The following is a 14,753-nucleotide window of genomic DNA, read 5'->3' on the forward strand; positions in this document are numbered from 1 at the left end:
TGAGAAACTTAACAGGAACCCATGGGGGAGAGGAAGGGAAAAAAAAAGAGGTTAGAGTGGGAGTGAGCCAAAGCATAAGAGACTCTTAAAAACTGAGAACAAACTGAGGGTTGATGGGGGGTGGGAGGGAGGGCAGGGTGGGTGATGGGTATTGAGGAGGGCACCTTTTGGGATGAGCACTGGGTGTTGTATGGAAACCAATTTGACAGTAAATTTCATATATTAAAAAATAAAAAAAATAAAATAAAAAAAAAAAAAAAAAAAGAGAGGTTCAACAGCAGACTAGACAAAGCAAAAGGAAAGATCGGTGACCTGGAAGACAGGGCAGTGGAACTCACCCAAACAGAGCAGCAAAAAGAAAATAAATAACTTAAAGAAGAGAAGATGGCTTAAAGGACCTGTAGGATAACGTCAAACAGAAAAAAGAAAAAAAACAACAAAAAAAAACAACAAAAAAAAAAAACATTTGCACAATAGGGGCCCAGAAGTTGAAAAGAGAGAGAAAGGAATAGCAAACATATTTGAAGAAAAAAAAATGGCTGAAAATTTCCCTAACCTGAGGAAGGAAGAAGACATGAGTCCAAAAAGCCCAGAGTTCCAAAATAAATGCTAATAAATAAATAAACATTTGTATCAAGATGGATTATTATTAGAGTGTTAAAATGTAAATATAAACACAGAATCATAAAAGCAGCAAGAGAAAAATAACTTGTTATGTACGACAGATTCCCCGTAACACTATGCAGGTTTCTCAGCAGAAACTTTGCATACCAGAGGGAGTGACATGATATGTTAAAAATGGTAAAAGCATAAACTTCCAACCAGGAATATTCTATTGGGCAATGTCATCATTCAGAATTGAAGGAGAAATAAAATTTCCAAGCAAGCAAAATCTGAAGAAGTTCACCACCACTAAGCAGGCCTTATAAGAAATGTTAAAGAGACTTCTTTAAACTGAAAAAAAAAAAAAGCACTAATTAATAACAAGAAAATGTAGGAAAGTTAAAATCTCACTGGCAAAAGTAAATATACAGTAAAGGTAAAGAAGTAATCACTTATACAGCTAGCAAGAAGGTCATAAGACCAAAGTAGTAAAATTAAACTACAGCGATTAGTTAAGGGGTACACACAATAAAAATATGTAAAATGTGACACTGAAAACAAAAATTGTGGAGTGGAGGAGTAAAAAGGAGGTAGTGTTTTAGAATGTGTTCAAATTTACCTGATTGTCAACTGAAATTAGACTTAGACTAGTATATATAAAGACTGGTACATGTAAGCTTCCTCGTAACCACAATGCAAAATTTTATAGTAGAGCAATTAGAGATAATGGAAATGGAAACTAAACATAAAGAAAGGCATCAGACTATAAGGAAAGAGCAAGAGAAAATGAAAGGAAGAGAGTATAACTAGAAAACAACTAGAAAACAACACAAAGACAATAAAGACATAAGTACTTACCTATTTATAATTACTTTATATGTAAATAGACTAAGTTCTCCAATCAAAAGATATAGTGTGGCTGAATTAATAATAAAAAAAAAAGACTCATCTATCTGTTGCCTAAAAGAGACTTACCTGACATATAAGGACTCATCCAGAATGGAAGTGAAGGGATGAAAAAAAGTGTGTCATAAATGGAAACCAAAAGAAAGCTGGTGTAACTATACTTATATCAGACAAAGTAAACTTTAAAATGAAGACTATAATAAAACGCAAATCTGGGCATAAGTAATGATAAAGGGGTATATTCTTCAGGAAGATAAAATATTTGTAAATATATTTACACCTGGCATGAGAACACTTAAATATGTAAAGGGAATGTTAACAGACATAATAGGAGACATAGACATGAAGACAATGACAGTAGGAGGCTTTCATACCCCACTTATATCAATGGATAGATAACCCAGACAGAAAATCAATAAGGAAACATAGGCTTTACACAACACATTAGACTGTATGAACTTAATAGTTAAATACAGAACACTCCACCCAAAGCAGCGAAAGACACATTCTTCTCAGTGCACATGAAACATTCTCTAGGATAGATCATATGCTAGGCCACAAAACAAGTCTACACAAATCATCTCGAGCATCCTTTCAGATCAAAACAGTATGAAACAGAAAATCTGTCACAGAAAGAAGACCAAAAGTTCACAAGTATGTAGAGATTGAACAACATACTATGAAGCCAATGGGTTAATGAAGAAATTAAATGGGGAAAAAAATAGCTGAAGACATTTTCACCAATTTACATTGCCAGAACAATTAAGCCAGAAAAGGAAATAAAAGTCTTTCAAATTGGAAAGGAAGAATTTGCAGATGACATGATATTATATATTGAAAATCCTGATGACTCCACAAAAAACAAAACCAAACAAACAAACAAAAACCCTAATAAAATCAGCAGTTAGATCAAATAGAACTAATAAAAATAGAACTAATAAAATCAGCAAAGTTACAGGATTTATAATCACTTACAAAGATCCGTTGCATTAATAATGATGTAGCAGAAACAGAAATTAAAAAAAAAATAACAATTGCATCACAAAGAATAAAATACCTAGGAATAAATTTAGCCAAGGAGGTGAAAGACCTGTATACTGAAAACTCTAAGACACTGATGAAAGATATTGACAAAGAAACAAATACATGAAAAGATACTCTGTGCTCGTGGATTTGTAGCACTGATATTGTTTACCCAAAGCAATCTGTAGATTCAATGCAAGCCTAATCAAAATTTCAAGGGTGTTCTTCACAGAAATAAAACAAATAATCCTAAATGTTGTATGGAATCACAAAATATCCTGAATAACCAAATCAATCTTGTTAAGGAAGAACAAAGCTGGAGGCATCACACTTTGTGATTTCAATTTTTTTTAACGTTTATTTACTATTGAGAGACAGAGAGAGACCGAGCATGAGCAAGTGAGGGGCAGAGAGAGGGGGAGACAAAGAACCCAAAGCAGGCTCCAGGCTCTGAGGTGTCAGCACAGAACCCGAGGCGGGGCTGGAACTCACAAGCCGCAAGATCATGATGTGAGCCAAAGTCAGATGCTTAACCAACTGAGCCACGCAGGTGCCCCTGATTTCAATTATATTACAAACCTGTAGTATTCAATACAGTATAGAATTGGTCTAAAAAGATCAATGGACAAGAATAGAGAGCCAGAGATAAACTCACACATATATGGTGCATTAATTTACTACGAAGGAGGCAAAAATATTCACGTGGGAAAGGACATTTTTCAGTAAGTGATGTTGGGAAAACCGGACAGCTACATGCCAAACAGTCAATCTCAACTGCTATCTCCCCATACACAAGATTTTACTGAAAATGGATTAGAGACTTCTAAAACTCCTCGAAGAAAACATGGGAAGTAAGATCAGTGACCTTTCACTTGCTGAGATATATATTTGAATCTGACTCCAAAGGCAATGGCTAAAATAAATAAGTGGGACTACTTCAATCTGAAAGGCTTCTGCACGTGGGTGCCTGGGTGGCTCCGTTGGTTAGACATCCGACTTTGGATATTGGCTCAGGTGACGATCTTGCGGTCCTGAGATGGAGTCCACTGAGTGTGGAGACTGCTTGGGATTCTCTCCCTCTCTCTTACCCCTTCCCCACACATGCTCTCTCTCTCTTTCTCTCAAAATAAATAAATAAACATTTTATTTTAAATAAAAAAAAAAAATAGGCACACCTGGGTGGCTCGGTCAGTTAAGCTACAACATCAGCTCAGTTCATGATCTCAGGCTGGTGGTTTGAGCCCCACATCAGGCCCTGTGCTGGCAGCTCAGAGCCTGGAGCCTGCTTTGGATTCCGTGTCCCCCTCGGTCTCTCTCTGCCCCTCCCCAACTCGTGCTCTGTCTCAGTCTCTCAAAAATAAATAAAATGGAAACAACATATTTTAGTAAAAAAAATTTAGTGGCCCCTGCGTGGCTCAGTCAGTTAAGCATCTGACTTTGGCTCAAGTCATGATCTTGACTTTGTGAGTTCGAGCCCTGCGTCAGGCTCTGTGCTGACAGCTCGGAGCCTGGAGACTGCTTCGGATTCTGCGTCTCCCTCTCTCTGCCCCTACCCCACTCGCACTCTGTCTCTGTTTCTCAGAAAGAAATAAACATTAAAAAAAAATTTGTAAAAAACTTAAAAAATAAAAAAAAAATTAAAAAGCTTCTGCACAATGAAGGAAACTGTCAACAAAATAAAAAGTCAACCTACCGAATGGGAGAACATATTTGCATATTCTATATCCAATAAGGGGCTAATGTCCAAAATAGGTAAAAACAAAAACAAAAACAAAACAACACTCATTAACTCAATAAAAACAATCAACAATCCAATTAAAAAAAATAGGCAGAGAATCTAAATAGACATTTTCCAGGGGCACCTGGGTGGCTCAGTCGATTAAGAGTCCAACTGTTGTTTTTGGCTCATGGTTTCACGGTTCATGGGTTTGAGCCCTGCTTGAGGCTCTGTGCTGACAGTGCGGAGCCTAGCTGAGATTCTTTCTCTCCCCCCCTCTGTTTCTCTCCCCCTACCCCTTCCCTGCTTGTGCGCACTCTTTCTCTCAAAATAAGTAAATGCATTTAAAACATAAGAAAATGAACATTTTTCAAATAAAACATACAGATGGGCAACAGGCACATGGAAAGATGCTCAACGTTTCTAATCATAAGGGAGGTGCATAGCAAAATGGCGATGAGATGCCATGCCTGTCAGAATAGCTATTATCAAAAAAACAAGAAATGTTAAGTGTTGGTGAGAATGTGGAGTAAAGGGAGCCTTCCTGCACCTTTGGTGAACATGTAAATGAATATAGCCACTGTGGAAAACAGTATGGATGTTCCTTAAAACACTAAGAATACAACTACCACATGATCCAGCAATTCCACTTCTGAATATTTATCCAGAGTAAATGAAAACGCTACTTCTTAAAGTCATTTGCACGTCCATGTTCATTCTGGTATTATTTACAATAGTCAAGATAATAAAACAACCGTAGTGTCTTTTGATAGATGAATGGATAAAGATGATATGGTATGAATTTACAATGGAATACTACTCAGCCATAAAAAGGAATTAAATCTTGCCATTTGTGACAATATGGATGTACCTAGAGGACATTACAGTAACTGAAATTAAAAAAAAAATGTAACATAGAGAAAGACAAATAAAGTATGATTTAACTTGTGCGGAATCTATAAAACAAATGAACAAACAGCAAAACCAGACTTACTGGTGTATAAAACAGACTGGTGGTTGCCAGATGGGAGAGAGGTCAGAGGGTGGGCAAAATGGGAACAGATAGAAGTCATGGGGATGTAACATACTGCATGATGACTACAGTCAATAATATTGTATTATGTATTATGTAATATATATATATATATATATATATATATATATATACACACATACATACACACACACATACATGCACAAATCGGGAAATCATACTTGTGGCAAACATTTCAAAATACACGGGAATATTGAATCATTATACTGTACACCTGCAATTTATATAATGTTATGTCAATTGTATCCTGGTTTTAAAAGAATTACATTTATTAAATAGTACATTTAGTTACAAGTGGTTATTGTTCAGCCTATGAATATGTACCTGAATCTGAGAGAACTATTGGTAACCTATTTATTATGTAGAGAACTGAATTTGGAATGAGTTGTATCCCTTTCTTAACCAACGTTTTTATAACTATACCAAAGAACCAAATCACAAATCATCACTACTATACTGTAGCAAAGAATCACACTTTAGTGAGGTTAAAATGAATTTTCTACGAGCCTCGGTAACATTGGTTATATCAGATTTTTTCCAAGTGCATTGGCTAGATAAGAAAGGTTTATTTTATATAGGTGGAATACCGTAATAATTTATAAAATTTCAATACAAAGAAGATGAATTTTAACTAAAACCATATAAATTTACCACAACTTAGCCTGTCCATACACACCGACGTGGTTTCTCTCCCTCTTTCCTTTTCTTCCTCTTCTCCCTGTCTCTGTCATGCACAGGCAAACACACACTTTTTTTTTAAGAATAGGAATATACAGCATTTAAGGGTTAGAATACTTGCCCATGTTTCCATTGTAATATTCTAAGATGAATTATTTGATATGAATTAATTTCCCTGTTTAGAGTACATTGAATGGTCAACTGCAGCCCAGTTCATCTCTATAATAATTATAACGCAAAGGATCCGAACATGGGTTGAGCTAAACTCAGAATTACAGAGGGTCAGCGCACAGCCAGTGACCAGAGGGAAAGAAGTGCCTGAGAACATGCTGATTTCTCAGCCAGCATTCTTCACAGGTTTATAGACTGATACAAATGTCAATTCAGCTGATGGCAAAGAACAAGAAGACATTTGCAAAAGGAATGCATGAGGAAACTTGCTTTCAGCAAACATTTTTTCTCAAATTAGTAAAAATGAAAGTTTTCAGCAACATACCCCTTGAAAAGTGGTTGGAATGAGATTACAAAGGCAGTGGCTCTCTTGCACAAGACGTGCCACGTTAAGGAACTGCAGAGAATTGAACGTCAGTATATTAAAATGGGGAATTTTGAAGATGTTCTTAAATTCTTACATCTTGTGCTTTCATGCCTAGCATGAAAACAAGGCAAATGGCTACTTCAAAGAAGGTAAAACATAAAAAGATTGATTCATTGGCAGCATATTAATCACTATTGAGTTAGAGGTCATACTCAACAGAGTTATTGATATGGCTGTGAGGGCCTTCATTTTTATTCCTCAACACGCTTTACACGAGAGTTACGAGTGTGTGCACATTAATTAGAAATAAGATTCTTTTAAATCATGAATCATGTCTGTAATGAAAAACACTTCATGAAAGGTTTGAGCCTTATCCTAGAACATCTGTTCAGAAACAGACTTTTTTTAACATTAATTTATTGGTCCCGAAAGGTTCTGGAAATGGAAAATAAGGTGCTTTCTAGCCTTAAGGGAAGGATAAAACATTTCAGATTCATCTTGTGCTGCCTCACATTAATATTATTCAACTTTCAAATGCAAAAAAAAAGAAAAAAAACTCCATCTGGTTCCCTTTGGATAATCCATATATTATCTTCACTAGTACAAATATGTAAAGGCTTTGTTGCTTAAGAAATGTATTCAGACGCAGTGAACTATAATTAAAGACAAGGCATATAACCCACAGTTGAACCGGTCCTTCTTATCTTTATCACTTAAATCGTATCAATATATATTTATTGACCTTTGATAGTAACTGCTGGGCAGAGCACAAAGGAGAGGAACACCCAGTTATTGATGGCAAATGGCTTATGAGCTTTATTGGTTTGCTAGGGCTGTTCTAACAAGATACTATAGATGGGCTCGCTTAGGCAACACAAATGTGTTTTCTCACAGCTCTGGAGGGTGGAAGTCTAAGTTCAAGCTGTTGGACACTTTGGTACCTCCTTAGGTGTCTCTCCTTGGCTTACAGATGGTTGACTGCTCCCCGTGTCTTCACAAGCTTCGCCTTCAGTCCTTGCATGCTTCTGGTGTCTCTTCCTGTGTCAGAATTTCTACCTCTTATAAGAACTTGAATCACACTGGATTAGGAACCACTCTGAAGACATCATTTAATTTAGTCACCTCTTTTAAGATCTTGTCTCCTAATATGGTTAAATGCTGACTTCCTGAGGGATTAGGACTCCAACATGTGGATTTTGAGGGGCCACAGTTCATCGTGTAACACATCTTGATTGTTTATAGGAGTCAACCACACTGAGTAGAATTGTTGATTCAAAGAGGTTTCTTTCCAGGTTTTATTAATTAGTTCCATTGTCAAAAATTAAATTGTATGAACATTAAAAAGAAGTAAGCATGGCATTTCTGTAACTTGTGCAAATTCTCATCTGCCCTTGCCAATATAAGGACCTTGTTCCAGAAATCATCTTCCCTCTCTGGTTCTCTGGTGTGCTTCCAACCAGACTGCCAACTTCTTAGGTCTTACTGTTAGAGAACTGAGATATTTACATTTTGTACATGTAATACTTTCCTAAAAACTGTACGAAGTTTATAAGAGCCTTAGAAGCATGGGTTATACCTTAAATATTTTAGACTCAGGATGAATTCAAAGTCAGTAAAATACAGGAGACCATCATTTATTGAATATTTACCAATATCCAGACTTTCAGATTTAAATTTTTTGCCTGCTTTGCATTTCAAATCACTTGGTAATAATTATTGGTCAAGGGAATCAGTGATGTTTTTACTGAAAATCATGTTGTTTTATCTGGAATATTAATATACTCACTAAAATGCTCATTAAGTAGATGCATGATAACTTCTACATCTAGGAACAAAATCCATTTGTAGATGCTGTTTGATTATTCACTGGACCCTTTTATATCTTATGTCATCATGACCTCTTATGGAAAGGAAAATACATATAAACAAATAATTTTTATAGTTTTATGCTTTCTCTCTATCTATTCATGTCAAATTAGTAGTTTTATAATAAACTATTATTAGTAAATGAAATACATAATAGAATATAATGCTAGTTAATTCAGTTGGTTGTATTCTAGTCCCCAATCATGTAGCAATCATCAAAGAGTAAATATTAATCATAATCAGGATTATTTGACATAATTCCTAGAATTAGTGAATGATATATGTAATTTTTCTTTCTCACAATCAAAGAATAGAAATGTGCTTTAAAGTTCATAGATTTGTGTTAAATTCCTACACTGCGCGACATTATCTGCTAAGCATTGAACTATGGTATCGATGAACTTTGTAGAGAAAGGATAATTAATCACACTCGAATTATTTTCATTTGAAAATAAACAGTTGCTCAACACCTTTTGGAATAAATGCAATTTCAAATTCTGTTTTCTGTCTCTACAGAGTTCAGAAATCTTGATGGTAAACTGAAAAGAAAGCAAGAGAATGCATCAGTATATGATAATTATTATAAATATTCATAGAAACCATAGTCCTATTCATTCCATATCTGCTTCTGATTTTATAACAGGCTAATGTGAAAACCAAAAAAAAAAAAAAATTAAGATGTAGAAAAAAATACATGACCTAACCTCCAGTTCGTTAAATCTCTCTACTCTCTCCCTGCTGCCTTCTTAGCCCCAGCACCCCCTATACATTCTTTCTATTTCCCAATGAACCAAAACTGCTTAATTTGAAAAGTGGGGCCAAGTTATTTTTATGGAAATCATTTTCCTTAGTACCTCTCTTCTGCCCTATGTTTGTTTACATTCCCTCAGAACCTGGTGTATTGTTTCCAGTAAACTATGTCACGTATGTATTTTCCATTTCATTCTTAGATGTTTACTCTGTTAAGGTTTTATAAGATTATAAAAGTCTTTCCAAACTAGTTTTTTAACACTCCATGGTTTTTCCAAGCCCATTGAATTCCTGTGCATATAGAAAATCACTAAAGAAATGAAAATGTGTTAATGTAAAGTTGTCAATGGTGAACTTCTCCACTGCTAATCCTACTTTTCATTAGTGTTCCACAAAATGCAAGAACTCCAAATTCTAATGGAGCCATCATTTTGAGTATTGCAAGCCTCTTAAAATTATCACTCACTGTTAAATATTTAATTTTATGATGATATTAATACTGATATCCCATATGTCAAAAATTTTGAAAACAATAACTTTGAGTTCTGTTGAACCCGTTACGTTAAAGGCCTAATGACAAATTAACTGAAATGAACATGCCAGTCGTTAAAGTCACTCAGTGGCTATCAATCTGGATCTTAATATGTTTAATTATGTTAATGCCAGTCAATTAGTCAAGCGGCTTAGCTCCATCTATTTCCTGGCTCTGCTGATGTTAGTATTGTAAATGTTTATATATGAGAAAGTGAGAAGTCTGCCAGTAGCCATCAAAGGAAAACATAGAACTATCATTGGCTTGAAAGATTTTTTTATGTACTTTGGGAAAACTGCTAACTTCAGCATTAAAGAAGTGAATTAGTAGTCATTCTCCAAGCTATATATGAAAAGAAGTTCAAAGATAGGCATTCTTTAACACACTGCTGGCCAACATTTCCTAGATGTATCTGATTAGCTAAATAATCCTAGTGTGAAAGGTTAGATTTGTTTGGAGTTAAAAAACAAAAGCTGTAAAATGGGAGTCATTGGGTTTTATTCGATAGAATAAAGCATATCAATAGCAGACAGTCATGAGTACATGAGTGCAATTTAAATGTTATGTTTCTACAGGAAAGAGGGATGGAAATGGAAGCTTAGAAAACAAATTAGTGGACAGATGACCAAGAGAAGTGTCAAGTTTGCTTCCTTGGCATAAAACTAATGTATTCCTTGAATAGTTCCTCTCAGCAGCATATAGGAGTAAGTGATCACGACTCTGGTTTTCTTTTTCTCTTATTTAGTTTTTTATTGGTTACTTGCTCCTTTCCATCTTCTTCCCCTGTCAAACACTGCCACTGGGAAGATTTAGATTCTAGGTCAGATTGAATACAATTGCACAGATGTACAATTCAGACCCATTCATTCGTTCACATTTTTCAACAAGTATCTATTCATTTCATCTTTGGCTTCTGTTAATGTTCCTTCAAAAAGTCCTTATTGGGCGTGTATATATGCTGCATAGTATGTTAGATCCAAAGATTTCCTACTTTTACATTGCTGCTTCTTTTCCCTATTTATAAATGTTGCTATTTTCCTAGATCCCCCCCCTCACTTCCCAACTTGAATATTATTGCTTATTTGGCACTTAGTCATCTTCAAGGAAATTATTCAGGATGAAATATCCATGAAGTATGAGAGAGTGCATGAAGACAATGCCCAGCTAATTCCAAATCACCAAAGAAAAACTTTACAATGTATAGAATAGCCAGCTATTTATAGTGAATAAGACACCTGAAAACACAATTGAAATAATAAAAATCTTTTATTCTTTTCACTTGTCATTTTAACGTTCCCTGATGTTTACTAATTCTGTGTTTTATTGAACAATGTACCATCTTCCTGGGTCAACACAAGTCCAAGGATGTTATATGGTAGAGCCTAAGAGTGCAATAAACTTGTGCTAATCACACACACACACACACACACACACACACACACACACACACACAGGATTTATGTAGTCAACACTTAAATATATCACTTACATACAAAATAATCCTTGTCAAGCATCATCAAAACAAATGCCAAAGTCGCTGCTCTCTAAACTTCATACTGGACCCAAGGGATAAGATTTTGACTTTTTTTTTACTTATAATGATGGTACATGATATTGGTATTATAGCAATAAGGAAGATAAACCAGCAAAACTGATCTTAGATACTGATGCTTTATCCATGCTGATTTATTATAACAGTCCTATTACTTTATGTGTGATATTGGGCATGCAATTTACCTCTGTCAGCCCATTTGGTTATGTGAGTTATCCTGTTAAGAAATATTCTGAGAAAACACTAGTCAAAAATGATGGAAAATTATGAGAATACACAGGTTGAGCCTTTTGCAAATGAAGACGATGAAATATATTGAAAAGTAGCTAAAAAATACATTGAGGGTGTGGGAAGAATTTATTGAGATTGGAGAGGCTTGGACATGTCTATATACATTTGAAAAGAAAACAATAAAGGGGAATAATTTAAACTCGAAATTTCCCATTCTACCTACCTTTTAGTACTTTACCATTAGAGAAAATGCATCCAATAGCATTATATAAATACCTAAAACACCACGTAAATACCATGATAATTTTTATCATTATTATCACCATGATGAATTCCCCCAGTATATATTTGTGTATTGAATGACTATGTTTACAGTATTCTGATTGAATTCCAGATAAGCTTTTGAATTTCTCTTTTTCTTTTTTTTTTTTTTTTTTTTTTTTTTGGTACAGAAGTATTAGGGGTTTAAAATACACCAATTTGTTGCACCACTTTTTTTTTTAATTTTTTTTAACGTTTATTTATTTTTGAGACAGAGAGAGATAGAGCATGAACAGGGGAGGGGCAGAGAGAGAGAGGGAAACACAGAATCAGAAGCAGGCTCCAGGCTCTGAGCCATCAGCCCAGAGCCCGACGTGGGGCTCAAACTCACGGACCATGAGATCATGACCTGAGCTGAAGTTGGACGCCCAACCAACTGAGCCACCCAGGCACCCCTGTTGCACCAACTTTTAAAAGAGATAAAGAGCATCGAAGTTAAGTTTGCAAATCCTTCTACACATCTAAAAGAGAAAAAAAAAAAAAGATTTGTGTGCTTCCTAATAGAGGTTTATTGTGACAGTGATATGAATTTTAGGCCAAAGAATCTTACAAAAATATTGTACTTGTCTATACATGCATTAACAGTACTTTTGAGACCTTTATTTGATCAATGTGGACATTTCTGCCTACTTGCAGGGTACATTTACACCAATAGTAATACAGTTATTTGAATATTTCTGCATTTGCTACATTGTTTATCATTCTTACAGTTGATTTAATTCATAATTTGGCCATTGGTCAAACTTTGTTCTCCAATTGTCCCCATGGGAATATAAATGGGTCTATGAGATCACTTACTGAGATGATTTCCAAAATGGCATTTCCATAGAAACTGTAATTTCCTTGTAATCATGTTTAATTAAGAAACTGACTGAATACTTTTTATTTTCTTGGAATTTCCTATGTATCCTTTTGTTGTAATTGAAACTTCTCCTGCTACCTTAGACCACCCATGAAATAAAACAGAAGATATTTATAGCCCTGAGACTCCTCATATTTAACAAGCACTATGGAATTTCTAGATTCTTTCAATTTTATTGGCATTTTTGAGCTTTCTTCTTAATGTCTAAAATATTTGTTTTGCTATTTGTGGCATTCATTTTTTATTAAGTCTATTAAGTAATTGAGGAAATCTATGCAGAATTGAGCATAATTCAAGAAATAAAATTAAGAAACTGATAGAGATGTTTAACATCCATGGATTTTTTGGGGGGGAGGTAAGATCCTTTGTGAGTAGACGAGTAGTTACAGAAACAGACTAAGCCAAGGCTCCTTAGAGAGACACCTCTGAGTTATGTCACTTTGTAAGTTTTTAGAACACCTTTTTTGCAAGTTATAGGAAGATGGAATGAGAGAATACAAAGATTAATTAAAATAGAACATGAGTTTTACTTTTTTTTGCTTCATTCTTTTTTTAAAATTTTATTTATTTACTTTTTAATTTACATCCAGGTTAGTTAGCATATAGTGCAACAGTGATTTCAGGAGTAGATTCCTTATTGCCCCTTACCCATTTAGCCCATCCCCCCCCACACCCCCTCCAATAACCCTCTGTCCTAATATGAGTGAAGTCAAATGATATTTGTCTTTCTCTGACTGACTAATTTCACTTAGCTATTTACCCTCTAGTTCTATCCACGTAGTTGAGAATTGCAAGATTTCATTCTTTTTGATTGCCGAGTTATACTCTATTGTATGTATACGGACACACGCAAACACACACACACACACACACACACACACACACACACCCCACATCTTCTTTATCCATTCATCCATCGATGGACATTTGGGCTCTTTCCATATTTTGGCTATTGTTGATAGTGCTGCTATAAACATTGAGGTGCATGTGTCCCTTTGAAACAGCACACCTGTATCCCTTGGATAAATACCTAACAGTGCAATTGCTGGGACATACGGTAGTTCTATTTTTAATTTTTTGAGTAATCTCCATAGTGTTTTCCAAAGTGGCTGCACCAGTTTGCATTCCCACCAGCAGTGCAGAAGAGATCCGCTTTCTCTGCATCCTCGCCAACATCTGTTGTTGCCTCAGTTGTTAATGTGAGCCATTCTGACAGGTGTGAGGTGGTGTCTCATTGGGGTTTTGATTTGTATTTCCCTGATGATGAGTGATGTTGAGTATTTTTTCATGTGTCAGTTGGCCATCTGTATGGATGTCTATAAAGAAATTATCAAACTCAGTACCTAAAAAACAAATAATCCAGTGAAGAAATGGGCAAACGACATGAGTTTTACTTTTAAATAACTTAGAGCCATATGGAATGTGTCACATTAATAAATGGTTGTAACATCAGTATTACATTTTTTAATATCTGAAAGAAAAAAACACAGGCCAAATTCCATCACAAATACAGACACAAAAATCCTAAATAAAATGTGAATAAATATCGGTCAACAACAAATTGAAGCTATTTTAAGCATGAAAAATTATATTAATAAATCTAAATCATCAAAATAATTAAAAATAGATTCACAAAAACAATAGATAATGTCTTTAAATGTATAAACTATCCAGTAATAAATCCAGTAATAAATAATCCAGTAATAAAAATAAACAAACTTACCAACAAACAAAAAGTCTAAAGTATCCTCTAAAGTCTAAAGCAAAAAGTCTAATGTATCTTCTTTAAATCAAGAATAAAGCATGGACTGGGCCATCATCACCTCTATTCAGTCTTATATGGGAAATTCTAGTTGGAACAGACAAACTGAAAATATTTATGAAAAATAAGTATAAGAATATTAAATAAATATTATATATGCAGATGGTATGATTATATTTAATAACATTTAGCAAGCTTGGGAATTATAAAATGAATAGAGTTCCATTCGCCATTTGTAGGAGTGACACCATTTTTAGACTCCATCAGAGGTATGCATTTGCCTTTCCTCCTGTAGTTTAGATAACAGAATATTTTGTCAAACTTTTTTATTTCTCCCCCGGGCACCGTAGTTTAAAAG

Source organism: Panthera uncia, assembly GCF_023721935.1.
Source record: "Panthera uncia isolate 11264 chromosome A1 unlocalized genomic scaffold, Puncia_PCG_1.0 HiC_scaffold_17, whole genome shotgun sequence".
NCBI classification, from domain to species: Eukaryota; Metazoa; Chordata; class Mammalia; order Carnivora; family Felidae; genus Panthera; species Panthera uncia.